Here is a 15,420-nt window from a genome sequence, read left to right on the forward strand (position 1 = left end):
TGAAATTTTTGCATGAAATTGCTTAAAACCGGTGAACAACTCTAGAAATTTCCTTGAAGTCAAGAAATACTTTATAAAAATTCGATCACTTAAACCAGCAATTGTATTGGATTGCCTTTTTTAATATCTAAAATACTAGATAATCTAAAGTTATGTTTTTTTAGCCCTGAGCTAGTTCTTCTCCGCACCAACTTTGATTGGGTGTGTGAGCGGATAGATTGAGTGATTGAGGAGCATAGTTGTGTTACGCCACAAGGTGAACAGACATTTATGAATTGGCCACATCCCCCGGGGCACCTGGAACGTAGAGTGGTCTTGGCAGTCGGTGGTGCAATAAATGCTTCGGAAAGCATAACCTTTGAATATCATTAAGTTTGATGCCCATATTGATATGGTTCCAGATATGTTCCTAATTGACCATTTCCCCCAGCGCACCTGTAGCCTACTATAGAGTGGTCTGTGCTTCTAAAGGTTTTGAATATGCTGCTGGAAACATAATTTTGAAACTTTATGCCCACTTGTATATAGCTCTTAATAATATTTACATGATTAAAAATACATACATGACTGACCATGTTTTCCAATTTTACGGAAATGGTCATATATCTGAAAATTTCCAACGAATCTTAATGCGTCCGGCGGCATTCAACTTCCCATTAGTTTTAGTTTCTAGGAAAAATGTAAACATTCATCTAACTTTACACCTCACAAAAATACAAGCGACAGAAAAAAAATGACATTTGGACATGACCTCGGAAAATCCGGAACATCTCCGGTGTCCAGTGGCCAATATGTATGACCAAGCAAGTTTCTGAAACTTGCCCAATTTGCCGTCGACTGCTTCCGGATGCATCCAATTTCATCCATTTTTCATAAAGTTATAGGCATTTGAATTTAGGCAAAATTTTACCTATCTCAATCATTTTGCCTGTCCCCTGTATGACAATACAGGCAAGTTATATGGCCAAATTAACTAGTGGCCATTTTTAAGGAATTCATCAAAAACATTATTTTGATTTACACGAAATTTATCCCGTCAGTTCACCTTTTTAGTAACCATCACCTCCCTAAAATAAACAAACGCCAACACATCATTTGTGCACCTGGATGAAAATATATTAATGCCCACGCTCCCTACCACTCTATTCAATGTTGGTGGTGGATCATTCATTGTTGAATCCCACAACTCCAACCTGCACGTCGCTTCGCAAATGGTTCAGATTTAAATTGAGCATGAATGTGAGGAGGAAATCAAAATAAACATGGAAGAGGCGCCTCACACGACCCACACCAACCGCCCCGATCAAACAACATCTCCAATGAGTTGAGTGTAAATTATGTTACGTTGGAATAGACGGCGAACCTGCCATTTCCAACCCAGAGAGGCATTTGAACTGTATGGTGTGAGTGAACTTACCCAGCGCCATCAAGCCGGTTAGAACCGTAATTACAGTACTTCGTGCAGAAACAACGGGTCTGATCCAAACTCATTTTTCAACGAATTCCGCTGCCCGAGTTGAACGAAAGTTTTTCTGTTTTTTTTTGTGTCTATACATTTGATGTTCATTGAATATGGACAATAGGCGTCGAGGGATGGATTAAAATTATCTTTCATCGAATAATGTTTGATGTACAGTCGAGTGGTCATATAGACAAAGCCATACATTTTAGTAGCGACACAAATTTTCGTTGGCATTTCGCTAAAGGGTACAACATACCTATAATGAATAATGAATGCCACGCTTTTAAGGTGAAGATGAATCGATGCCAAAGCTCAAATTTTTAAGAGCACAAATCTGGAGAACCAAACATCTATTTGAACTGAAAACTTAATCGATTGGTCACTAGCTGTTGGTGACCAATCGATTGAGTTTTCAGCTCAAACGAGTGTTCGGTTCTCCAGATTCGTGCTCTTGAAAATATGAAGTTTGGCTTCGATTCATCTTCACCTTAATGTAAAAATAATGATATTCTTAGCTGGCGAACGGTAGCAGAATTATAGTAAGTGTTAAAAGTGTAATACAAAACTATTTTATTAAAATTTCAAATATTTGAACATCATTAATTATATTTTCAGGATTTTTAAATTTATTGTAGAATCTAAAGCTAAATTGCTTAAGCCAAAATGATAAATCGTCAACTTTTTTCAAACTGTCTTTTTTTCTTTCGCTGATATCCGCAAAAAGTTTCCACAGGTATTTTGAACTTATTGAGATAACTTTTGAAGCAAAAACACATTCCACAATTTGTGGTAATCGTGCGGTTAGTGTCATCTGTTATTTGGTCACATCTTACTAAGGAAGCGTGGATGCGTATTTGGCTTCTGCCCGGAAGGACAAAACGCCAACTGAAAACATTAGCGTGTTGGTGTCTCAGCAATAAACAATTCATTAGGAGCAGATTTGAAAATCAAAAATGCCTTCACGCTTTAAAACATCAAGCAAACCAAGCAGAAATTCGAATTTCACCTCATTAGATTAAGTAATGTACAAAAGAAATAATTGAAAGCCGCAATCAATGAAGCAATACAACTTTATGTGAAATTTTGCTAACAAAATTGAAGTACGTTTTAGTAACGGAATTAAAAAATATATTGAGGCTAAGTAGCCCGTCATTCGTTTTGGCAGCCATGTTGATTTTGCAGCTTGCAATTTCAAAGCGATAAAAATCAGTCAATATAAGTAATATTGATTCAAAAAAGTATCACTACTTGCGCTTACATGCAGAAAGTGTGCAGTACTTTTTCAGTTATCGTGAGACAAATTAGCCACAATCATCGATGCCCAGTACAAATTTAAATGACGGCCTACTTCGCCTTAAATTTGAATGCTCGTTCTGTAAATGGAAAAAACTGTTTATATTTTCAACAGTTTATAACGTTCAGTTGTGTTTTGGAATGCTGTAATTTTGTTTCCCTTTAGCAATCGGCATGAAATTTTGACAGAGAACTACAATTATTACTAATTGTATATCACAAAATATGAAGTATTTTACACTATCGGTTGAAAACTTAAATACCAGGTGAAATCGCTCGAAATACAGTCGAATCTCCACATCTCAATGTTCTATATCTCGATATCTCTCCCTATATCGATGATTGCTTCGGTCCCTTCATTCTGCATTTGATTTCGCTCTCCACATCTCGATATCCTCCTTATCTCGATATCTCCATAACTCGATGTATTCCTGTTAATTTTTTATTCCAAATTTTCTCTCTATATGTCGATATGAACATTATCAAAACTTACTAGACCATACTTGTTTTTTAAATTATGAATCGTGGTTTACGGCTAACCAGCCGAGTGGAAGTTTAACAACTACCGAAAAGCTAAACATTACATATAATTTGCATTTGGATTAGATGGACAAATTGATGTGAAGATTTGCGAAAAAGTTACACGTCTTCTCAGTGAGAATCGAACTCACGACTCCCCGATCACTAGTTGGGGCGCGTTACCACTACGCCATGAGAAGACTCATGAACGCAGAAGTTAACCTGAATTCGATTTCAGCTCAATAATCACGTGGTCCTTTTTCGCAAGGTGCACCTCTTTTGGAAGAATTAGATGCCCATCCAAACACAACGCTTTCTATATATATCCAATGCCTATCCCGAGAGCGCATTTTTTTAGGTATAGGAATAGCACACTACACTAGCCACCAACTGCGCTGGCTAAGGTTTCTATTGTGTGGGCTTCCAATGTTTTTTACGTATTTTGAGCGAAACATTATTTTATGCATTTTATTAGGTATCCGATGACCATGTAAGGATCGGTTCTGCTTATTTTTTTAAGCGTATCTGTAGTAGATTGCAAAAAAGATTGAATATATTTTATTCCTGTTTGTAAATATGGAAGACTTCTTCTAATGCTTGCAACACTCTACCTATATTGCTGTTCGCATTTGAGATCTTAAATCTTAACTAAACGTCCTCCAAATGCGGCAACACAAAATAATCGAAGGACACCTAGTAACGATTACAGAAATCACCGCCCCCCTAGCAAGAAAATTCTATCTTTGGCACCGCATTTCTTGTGAAAAATCTTACCGCATTTGGTATTCCCACATTTGATATTTGCATTTGAGATGCAAATCTTAACTAAACGTCCTCCAAATTCGGTAACACATAATAATCGAAGGACAGCTAGCAACGATTATAGAAATCACCGCCATTATTATTTATGTGATTTTGATGGACAAAAATCGGGTTCCACTGAATGCCATATACCGGGTTCCCCCGTTGGTTTGACCACATTAACCCTCTAATACCCAACCCCGCCTTTAGACGGGGTACACTTTGGAATTTTGTATATTTTTTCGTAGCTCGGAAATCAAAATATTTTTATTTTCGGCTTATACTTTGACTCATAACAGGCAGATTAGAAAAGTTTTTTATGACTTTTGAAACTTTTTTGTATTTTTGAAAATTGTTTAAAAAATTGTATTCTTATATAACCTATGAATGCCTGGGGTTGATTTTACGTGTAATATTAAAAATCATACCTTTTATATTTTTCTACGATCGACCTATCACAAAAGAAGAGCCTGGTGGTATCAAAATAATTTCAAACCTGTTTTTCCGTTAGTTACACGGAAAATAAAATACGCTCCGAAAAAAAATTGAAAATTTAATATTTTTAAAAGCACCGCAAAAATTTAAATTTTTATTATTGCCAAAAATCAACAACCAGAAAAGGCTTCAAGAAAAAATGAAAAAAGCTAGGGATGTTCAAAAATAAAAATTATAAAAATCAAAAACCAAAATTTAAAAATTTGCGAATAAAAATAAATAATTGCCCGAAACGTGTTTAGAACGATTTTAGATTACGAAAAATAATACTTAAATCGAAAATAAAAATTTGGGTATTAGAGGGTTAAATTTGAACACTTTTTAATTTGCACCCCACTAATTTGCACATCGTTCAGATTAAAAATGGTTCAAACGTCAGTTAGCTCACGAAACGGAGTAAAGTGGAATGGAACGCTGTGAAACGGAACGCAGAATCAAAACAAAACAGGGAAAAAGGTAACCAGAAACACGATTCTAGGGTGACTAGAAGTTCAAATTAAAAATGAATCCCGATGGTTTGCATGAGGTACCGTTCAAATTAGCGGGGGTGCACGGTACGTCAATCATTATACTCAATAATAGGCCTGAGTGACACAAAATTTCATGGATCAAAGTTAAAAAAATCTAAATTGAACGTTATATTTCAGTGAATGAGAAGGTGAAAAAAGTCTGGGTTTACTGATATTTTATTTAATTTATTTAGTTTATCAGTTTATTTCAACAACTTTAGAAACACTAAAAATAAAAAGACAAAAAAAAAGCAGAAAGTGCCTAATATTTTTCGATGATCGACCATTAGATTTGTAGATACAAAGACAATTGATGCATATGATATATATTGCATGACTCTTTTATGGATATACAAGTAGAAGACACTCTTTTTGAGGTAGTTTTTATTGAAGCATTATGATTGACTGCTACACCCTTTAAATTTGACCAATTTCGGTATACTTATGATGAGATATTGATCCAAACTTCAATGTAAGTGTAACGTTTAGTACAAATGTTTAATTTTCATGTCAGGGGGGCGATTCCAAGAAATATTTGTCTCAAGGGGGCGAAAGTCAAAAAAGTTTGGGAAACACTGCTTTAGGGGCTCCATAAGGACTTTGTCTTAAATCAATGACTAGTCAAACTAGTTATCCGGACAAAGCTTAACCAAAAATGAGCATCATCAGTATTTCCAGGAATTCGTCAAACGGAATTTAGTTCTTCCAAGAAATATGTCAAATATCTTTCTAGATCAGTTTTTTTTTTCCAACCTCTACCAAACTACCAAAAATTTTATGAAAAACAAACCAAGGATCAATAACAGAATTCAATGGCATTCCACTAATTGCCTTTTCAATGATCTTTCAAAAAACTTTCAGGTAACTAGGCAATTATCGCCTTGATTACCGTTAGGATTCCTGCAAAGATCTCATGAAAAATTAGTCATGAATCTTAAGCGGCCCCTAGACGACCACGATATTGACAAAACTTTAATTGTCAATACTTTTCCACGATATTTTCACTAATTTTAAGTCGACTCAGCTATGTTGAATTGCTCCGTACAAAAATCTATTATTTTTTTGTATTCCGATTCGAACAAATCATTCCATCTCGTGGTCAAACTGAGAGGGGAGATGAGGGGAAATAGTGAAATGCACGAACAAACTTTCTCGATTTCAACTCAATATTTGCGTCGGTATCAAACTCAGACGACATGAGGATTAACATCAATCCATCAATATATTGATGTTGTCTAGGGGCCGCTTTAAAAAAAAACTATCAAGTATCTTACCAAAAACCTTACCAAGAAGTGTCTAAGAAAAATTGTCAAAGATGTTCCATAAGATTTGCTTTGATTTTTTTATTTCAATATCTGGCCGCCAGAAATCTACAAACCATTACACACGAAATCAGTAAAAATTGTAAAAATAAATGTGTCAAATTATTTATTGGCTCCAACTAATAAAAATTAGTAACGATTCGAAGTATGAGTTGTCAACAAGTCATGCAACTCTTGGCAAAATATTATAGTTTCTCCCACAGTCTTAAAAATTGTAATAAACAGTTATTATTATGATTTAAATACATATTTTCCTGGTGTATCTTTCAATTTCCCGCATTTATCCCGGTCATTTGTAATTTTCGGGTTTTTCCCGGATTTTCCTGACGGATGGACACTTTGCGTATGAAATGATATTGATAAATGAATTTGATAGGGTGCTGGTACCAGTGGTTGTAATGTACCATTAGATTGGACTATGGAATAAAATGTACATTTTTCGATACAAATGACATGCGCTGTTTTTGGTGGATAGATCGCCTCTAGTTTAGTCGATTTGCCAAAGGAGATTGGGCAAATCTGGGCCCGGAATGTACACAGATGACTCATATCTCATTTGAAAGATCTAAGTGAAACAAGAACAAGTTTGTATGGGGTCAAAAGTATTCGTCGTGGGAGAAAAAAGTTATTCCGTATGGTTTGAGATGGATTTTTTATGTTTTTTTTATTTTTTTTGCTGTATTTTTTATCGATTAAAAATAAAAACATATATTTTTTCAGCACCTTTATGATGATGAAAAGCTTTATGCTTTAAAGGACTGAATTAGAGCTTTGATTTAGAGATGAAAATATTACATGGTGATGTTACACCGTAATAACTTTAAAATCGTTATAAAATATGTACGTATATTCAGTTAAGTTTTCTACCAGACCCTGCTAGTCACATCCTTTTTTTTCTCGCAATAAGGTAACATTACGACTTGTATATTCAAATAAAAAAGTCAGCTTTATTCGATGAAAAACAATTGGGAGACAGTGGTGAAAAAAGTGTGTGGTGTCTTATAAGAGAACTGACTGTAATTGTTTTAGCTAAAGTACATATTTTTCCAGAACGGATTTTGCAAAGAGATCAATAAAACCATCAGCTCAACCTCAATGAACAACATCATCAGCCATAAAAAACGTTAAATGTGAATTGAAATGCTTATTTGAACCTATTAGTAACATATGCGAAGTTTTAGGATTTCATGTGTTTTAAACAATGACAATCTAGCTAGCTAGTATAAATCATCTCACACTGTATACTGCATACGTGGATGTTTAGTGTCACATGTACTCCTAAATTATCCTACCAGTCTTAAGTTGAAATGTCAATCATTATCATTTTACGAGTTGGTATACGAAAGTCGTGGAGCAAAATGATCAACGCACAATGATTATACCTGTGGGTTGATGGTTACTTTCACTGTAGTAGAACAACCAAGAAGGGTCTCAGCCAGCAAAACCAAATCCGGTAACGACTGCTCGAGATGTGGAGCGATACTGTGGCGAAATCCTTCTACTTCAATCGCTGAAGGTCACGCTGACTGGCGTCGGTACCGTTCGTCGTAAATGACATGGAGTTTTAAGCGCAGTTTTCTTACTATCAGGTAGGCTCAATGTAAGCACCACGATAGATTCTGACGTAGATTATGTTGGACATGTGCAATCCATCCATCAATACCTGATCGATTCGGGTCCGTTTGCAATAGTGATCGCCAGTTATATTAGTACGGGAGATTATCTTGGAAGTAGGTGCTGCGAATGACCATATCACCATATTCTTGGAGGCGGCAAAACAATTAAGCGTAGGACATCCATGTTCGCCAGTCGGAGAGCACTGATCTTCCCAGTCGTTCATCTATATTTCTAATCTTGGCGTCCTCAACCTGCACATTCTTTTGTTGATTGACCACCATCCGATTTCATGTTTTTGCATGTCGTTCATCACGATGAAAGTTGTTCCCAGCTCAAATGTGATTACTTCTGAACGTTAACATTATTGACATCCTCATGAGCATTTAGCGATCTTAGCGAAGCATTTGAGGAGGTACATGTGCTTAGGCGTCGCCAATGGAACTGATATTGATAGCAAACTGAAATGGTTCTGCTCGGATTATTGGCAGTTTGTTCACAGCAAACAGTCAAACACTACAGTTACTTCCAGTTCAAATGATTCCCTTCTCTGAAAAGCAATAGCATGACAGTATGATGTTATTGATATCAAAGATAGAAGTCTGGTAACTGTCGCGCAGATTTCCAGCACGCTTAAACTGTGTACGACAAGCGAGGTATTTCCACCAGCATAGAACAGAATCCAACAACGCAATCACTGTAATGTTAAAACGGATATAGTGTGGAAATTCGTTCCTGAGTACATGAACCGCTGGTTTATACAAACATATTACTAGAACACTGGATTAGGATAATACGATTTGATATTTGTGTCCAACTGTTACCTAAAGCGACGTGTTTGTCAAACGCACATACCTATATCCTTTTTATTTTATCTCTGTATGTTTTTAATATTAACATTGCAGCAATACAAAACGTCCTGAACTCTGTGTCAAATCACAATATTTGAAAAATATAAACGGGATTAAATAAAAACATGCATAAGTACAAACATACGCACGAGTTCAAAACATTTGCGCTAGAAAATATTATTTAATAGAAAACTGTTCAAAACATACCTCTTTTCACATCTTTCCAGCTTACATAACTTTTTTCTCCCACGACGAATATTTTTGGCCCCATATCAACTTTTTCTTGTCTCATTTAGATCTTTCAAATGATATATGAATCATCCGTGTACATTCCGGGACCAAACCCCATACATTTTTGCCCAATCTCCTTTCAGCTTTTTATTTTATCAAAAAGTCATATAAATAATTAAGAGTTGTGTTTGATCCTTCGACCTTGACGCTTGGTCCTGCGTGGGCCGGCGATGAGGGCAGGATCAAACATGTCGCGCGTCGTTCGAGTGAAAGTGAAAAAGTGACGTGATCATTTAGGTGTGTTTGATCCTTCGACCTTGACGCTTGCTCCTGCGTGGGCCGGCGATGAGGGCAGGATCAAACATGTCGAGCGTCGGTCGAGTGAAAATGAAAAAGTGGCGTGATCGATAAGATCACACCACACCGCAAAGCGTCAAGAGCAGTCGTCAGTTGTTTTCCTTCTCGGGTCGCGCGCCCATTTTCTCTGTGTGTATTTATATAGCCGAGCAAACGAGTGAAGCTGAAAGTGGATTGTTGCTGCTCAAGGATGACGGATCAATTGGTGAGCTCGTTCCATGCTACTATTTCTAATCTCTACAATATGTATGATTGCACCTTTGATCGTTACAACGGTGAGACGTAAATATGATTTTTCAACAAATTATGAGAGGTTCGTCACTGTGAGTGTCGACATAAACTCTGATTCATAAATTATTTACAAATTTTGTTTTCTCAAAACACCTTTTTCCTTTAACTTTTATTTTTGTAATTAAAAAAAACTTTGAATGGTTCGACACTACGAGTGTAGACTTGCGAAAGGTTCACTTTATTCAACAAACTTTGAAAGGTTCGTCACCTCAAGTGTCGGCATAATTTTTCTCTACATAGATATTGTTCATACCAAATGAAAATATTATATTTACATATAAGCATATTTATAGCTCACAAATAATTATTTATCATGGTCTAATCGTTTATCAAAGTGAATTCTGTGACCCAACGATCCTCCCCATTAACAAACATCCCTCCCAGTAACCTTTGTGGAGATGCAGAGGCAAACACGGTCTCCAAATAGCAAAGGTTACACACTAACATTCCTTCCCCCAATCCCACCTGACTGCAAGGAGGTGGCCGGCGCCGTTATTGACCCTGTATAAATAGAGGCACTGAATTATGCACAATGAAGAAGATTATGGCCAATCCCAGCCGATCTTCTAGTTGATTCTTTGTGCATTTTCACTGACCTCGGTCAATCACGGAATAGCAACCATTGATATGTGTAGTCAGTCTAAGCTAAGCTAAGCTAAGCTATCAAAAAGTCATATAAATAATTAAGTTTTTTTTTTCAAGGCACTCCGTGCTCGTGGCCACTACTGTGCCGGAATCTGTTTTATCTGTATCTTCCTTACCGATACAGTTCTATTTTTAGCTAATCTATATTTACATCTGCATTCACTCTCTTCTGCTCTTTTGCTCTCACACCGAGCAGGTAGGAGAGTGCTCTGCTGTTGGTCCAATCGATTTCCATAAGCCATAATCCATTGCTCTTGCGGTGGTTCGTTTTGCCGTGTTCCTGAGTCGTTTGAGGCTAGCTGCCTGCGAAGTGGGTCAGTTTGTCTCAGTCACCATCTGATACTGACGGAGGATGGTCCTCCGTGCGGCGTCTTCTGGTGGCTGGAATTGTCTAAATGGCTTATGATCGATCAAGTATTCATAATTTACTTATATGAATTTGAGCATGATTGTTTGATTTGTTTAGAAACATAGACTGAGAGAAGTAAACTTCTTCCTATTTTGGTAAAACTTTTCAAAACGTTGAGCAATCATCTCTACCTTACTCGATATTTAGTTTTTCGATATCGAGGGGTGCAGGTCGTTAGGCTGAATATCGCTAGGAATTAAGCTAAAAATCTTGAAAGAAACTTTAGCCCCACTCAAACTTTTGCCCCACTTTACTCTACAGTCATCTCTACCTTACTCGATATTTCGTATCTCGATATCGAGTAAGAGAACGATAGTAAAAGTTGTTTTTTATGGGTACCTCGATGGTCACTTGGATCGCATTTGCACTGTATTTTTTTTTGCTCTACTAGTCAATACCTGGTCCCTTCAAAATCTAGTTATAGAGAGTTGAATGTACTTTCAATTATAATAATAATAGCCAAGCTATCGTTGTAACTAGTCTCATTTGACATCAAACAATTTTAACAATCATGATATGTAATCCAACTTGTTAAGCGTTTGCTGTTTTAAAATTTTAGTACAGTAACAAAACAAGTGTCTAAAATTGTCAATTTATATTTATAATACCGTAAAAAGGGGTGTTAAGGACTCGTGGGGTTTTAAGGGATTGAACTTCTCCATTAACTGTGACAAGTCACAAAAACGTCGAAAGCCGATATATTAGTCATCTGAAATGCTCGATTTGTTTGGAGGCTTGTGAGCTGCATTATGTGATAGGGGATGCCTTTTTAAATATAGTATTGTGGAGTCTAGAAATTGAAAACTTTGCAAAACATTTTTGTTCGAATTTTATAGGCTAAATACATTTAACTACAAAACTATGAAACAATACAATGAAAAATTTGTTAATAACTTATAAGATAAGTATATTTAATTGAGATCACAACGCAGACAAACACTTTTGAGAATTTTATCTAGATCTCGACTTTTATTATTTTTACGGAAAAAGTCTCTTTTTGATAATAAGTGGGGTATTAAGGGACTATCTTTTTGACTTTTTCCAAGTAACTAAACTCATTCGATTTATGCCGTAATTTATTCCAATACACTTCTGGCTCGTTCAGTGAAGTAAAACCGCATTGTAAAATTTAAGGAGTCTATTTTATTTGTTACTGAATATCACCAAAAGCGTCCACTCTCGAAAATCAGTAAAACTGACAGAAAAATCTTGATAACAACGTATTGAAGTAAATATGGGATTTTTCTTGATACTTGAGTAACCTCTCCCTTACTCGATATTTCGTACCTCGATATCGAGTTAGAGAACCATAGTAAAATTTGGTTTTCATGAATACCTCGATGGTTCACTGATTTTGTGTTCTACAATTCGATACATCCCTAACTTGATGGTCCCTTCAATATCGAGTTAGAGAGAGTTCACTCTATTTCCAAAACTTTCCAAAACGCTTGAAAAATGCTTAGAATGTTTGAATGATTTTTTATTTGGAAGTGGTTTTGTAGCCATTGATCCTTTTAGCGATAATCATATAAAGTGATAAACAGTAGAAATATTTTGTTATTTGCGAGCTGATAAACATCGCGGCCTCGTCGGGCACTAAACGCACTATGTTATAAGAGTGTACGTTAAACTTCTGTCCCATATTAGAACACTTTTCTTCAGTATTTTTTCGAAAATACCACTGGGTGTTGCATGCAAATACGTTGTTTAGTGTAGTGATTTATTTACAGGGGAAATTGGTCATTTTCCCTATTAAAATAGAAGCTTGTTGGAATTATCCTTATGATAAAGATTATTTACGAAGTTGCTCTGCATAGCTTATAGGATTCATAAACTGTAAATGTATAGGTTATGAACCTGTTGCATATAAGTGTAAAAATCATTTCATGACAGTTGTACGATGTATTGATAGTTCCCAGATAGAATTAATAACTATGAAAGATTTAGAAGTTTAAAAAACGGTTTGCGTTTGCAGGAGTTCTAAGTTTAATAATATTATCTGACAAAGGTTGAACATAACCTATGAAATTGAATGAGAGCATCAAAGTTGTTGGGCAAAGAGATTATATTTTGTTGTTGGCAAAATATGGTTTTATTTACGAAATTCAAGTTCCTGAACACCCCATTTTGCATTTCCGTCAAAAATCACACATTTTCATGATTATCTCAGAAATCTGTCAAAGGATCCTCATGATTGTATTTGGCTTTTGATATACACGACGAGAGCATGGTGGTCAGCCCGACCTTTGTTCAATTATTGACATACTTGATGGACATACTTGCTTGAATCTCGAATTGTTTTTTTTTTTCATCCCCTAACACCCCATTTTACGGTAGTTCATAAAACAATAAAATGATAAAGAACTTGAGATGTACTTAAAATCTTAAGAAAAATATAATAAATAAGAAAATATATCTATCTTTGGTTGCAATAGCACTGCCACAGCCAAAGTTAAAAAAATCATATTTGCACGCCGTTTCATAATCACCAAAATTTGGCAAACATCCACCGCAAACAAAATACGACGGATCAAGCATACAGAAAGTAGGTCAATTGTCAGCGCCTTCATCAAAGTTAATTTTGCACAAACGGGAGAATAAAAGTGGTGACTAACAATCGACTAGCCGATGTCTAATGATGGTTATTGAATACACTGTTTCATTTGAGTAATTCACGGAATGCCCAAACACCATCAAGTACGCGTGTTATTTATTTCTAAGGTATTCTAACAGCATTAATTTGTCAGCAGCATGGAGCGTTGCCTCAATAGTTGTGATTGATCCCGATGAGCAGCTGCTAATAAACTCTAGGTACATCTGTTTTCACCTGATCTTTCAAATAGAAACAAGATTGATTCGAAAAAATGTTCTCATGACCATATGGTTGATATAAGATAACAATGGTGGTGGCACACAACTCCTGTAATGCTTCAGCTTCATAACTTTGCACTTCTTCGGCATTCACATTAACTACCCATCCATCATAAGCAACGGGCAACAATATCAGGTGTATTAATGTTTCACATCGTAAAATAATCAGTTGATCACTACATGAACACATAAAACTTGTCATTTCCACGGATGTAACAGCAACTTCAATTGCGCTGTGCGTTCAATTCTTCGTGATTGCAATCATATATGCGTTATTTGTCACTGATAGCACCTTCAATTAGCTTTCGGCCAATGTGGAAGAAATAATGTACAACCGACATTCCCAATCAATTGACGAAGGTGTGCTGATAAGATATCGGACAGCAATTGATGATGCCATAGACAGCTAATATGAAATTCACTAGTCAGGATTTTTTATTCTGCAGCAATTTAATGGTCTTCTTTTTTCTTCAGTAGCTATACAATGCACTTCAGCTTCATGGCTTTGTTTGTAAAGTTATTTGAAATCATACTTTCTGTCAACACTTTATCATTCTTGGGCATAAATCAGCTCTAAACCAAGTGCAAACTTTTCATTCAATATGATGAAAATTTCTTCTTTTGCTATAGACGGTAGATTTGAAACCAACACAGAAAACTATCCCCCACCGAACACTTTTACTATTTAGGCCAATTTTGCAAACCCCCAAAATGCAATTGAACACCATTAGCGATAAATAGGTCCAGACTACCATTCAACAGAAGCGAATTAATACCGAAAAAGCGTTGCCCGTCTTTGAATGCAAACTCGCCATCTGCATTCCACGCGTCCCGATCTACGACTAGACTTACCAGCAGAATAGATGTACCATCGAGAGCAGAGACCAAGATTGCGAACAGAAACTCACACAGTTGAAATATCCCACCATCAGACGCTCAGGTGCAATAATACCAAAAAAAAAGTATAAGGTTGAATGCGATCGTTGATTGATGGTAGTGCAGAGAAACAACGAACGATACAATACCTGTGCCGGCTTAGTGAAAGATAGCACTTACACATTAAACGAACGTGCGAAACGGTTCAGGTGAAGTCCATTAATTACGTGATAATAAAATGGACAAATTTTGGCCTCACGTCACTATGATTTAGCGCGTTTTGTATGGAAAACCTCTCCATATGGCGTTACACACTTTTTCTCGACTGTGTCACGTAACTTGCGAATGGTACCTTAAAAGCTTTTTTCGTAATGTTGTTCTTAAACTTACAAACGTGATATAAAAAGCTTGAAAACTAGTAAGCTTCCAGTAACGAAAAGTTTAAGCAAGCAGGAGCATTGTTCTACCTTTGCGGGTAAAACTATCACACCCTTTACAATTGAATGAAATTTCTCTCATAAGAATTTTAAAACATTCTACGCAATTGAAAATAAATTAGTATACACTGCATTTCTTCAAAGTAGTAAAAGCATTGATAGCCAACCAATTATCTCTATGCAGAATGTCTTTTAAATTATTATACCAACAATCTTGGAAAACGTTTGTAGATCTCCAAATTGACCGGCTCGCTGCCGACGAGCCTATTATGGACCCACCTGGTAATGCGTATTATGGACCCTCTTGTGTGGTTTCATTTACAAAACTGGTCAAATATCTGTATTTATGCGTCTCAAACCAAATATTTTACCTGAAACTGCTGACTAAGAATGTAATCGAAGTTCCCCCGGTGGATTTTCATAGGAATAAAGTTGCT

At 36.1% G+C, this 15,420-nt stretch overlaps 1 protein-coding gene and 1 non-coding gene across 7 annotated transcripts in view; both read right to left on the bottom strand.

Annotated features, from left to right (window-relative positions):
* LOC5573285 (Usher syndrome type-1G protein homolog) overlaps window positions 1–14,534 on the bottom strand; it is a 30,982-nt gene extending 16,448 nt beyond the window's left edge. Inside the window, exon 1 of one of the 6 annotated variants that reach the window (XM_021843351.1) lies at window positions 14,447–14,534. The gene's annotated coding sequence lies outside the window, so the exon portion shown is untranslated. Of the gene's footprint in view, window positions 1–13,626; window positions 13,646–13,962; window positions 13,984–14,203; window positions 14,337–14,374; window positions 14,393–14,422 lie in introns of those variants that run through there. The other 5 variants (XM_021843350.1, XM_021843352.1, XM_021843353.1 and 2 more) reach the window with 5 other exon arrangements.
* Trnat-agu lies at window positions 3,402–3,474 on the bottom strand. The gene has a single exon. It is a non-coding gene; the product is annotated as a tRNA-Thr (tRNA).
* Window positions 14,535–15,420: the final 886 nt, after the last annotated feature.

The sequence above is a fragment of the Aedes aegypti genome, chromosome 2 (genome assembly GCF_002204515.2).
Source record: "Aedes aegypti strain LVP_AGWG chromosome 2, AaegL5.0 Primary Assembly, whole genome shotgun sequence".
NCBI classification, from domain to species: domain Eukaryota; kingdom Metazoa; phylum Arthropoda; class Insecta; order Diptera; family Culicidae; genus Aedes; species Aedes aegypti.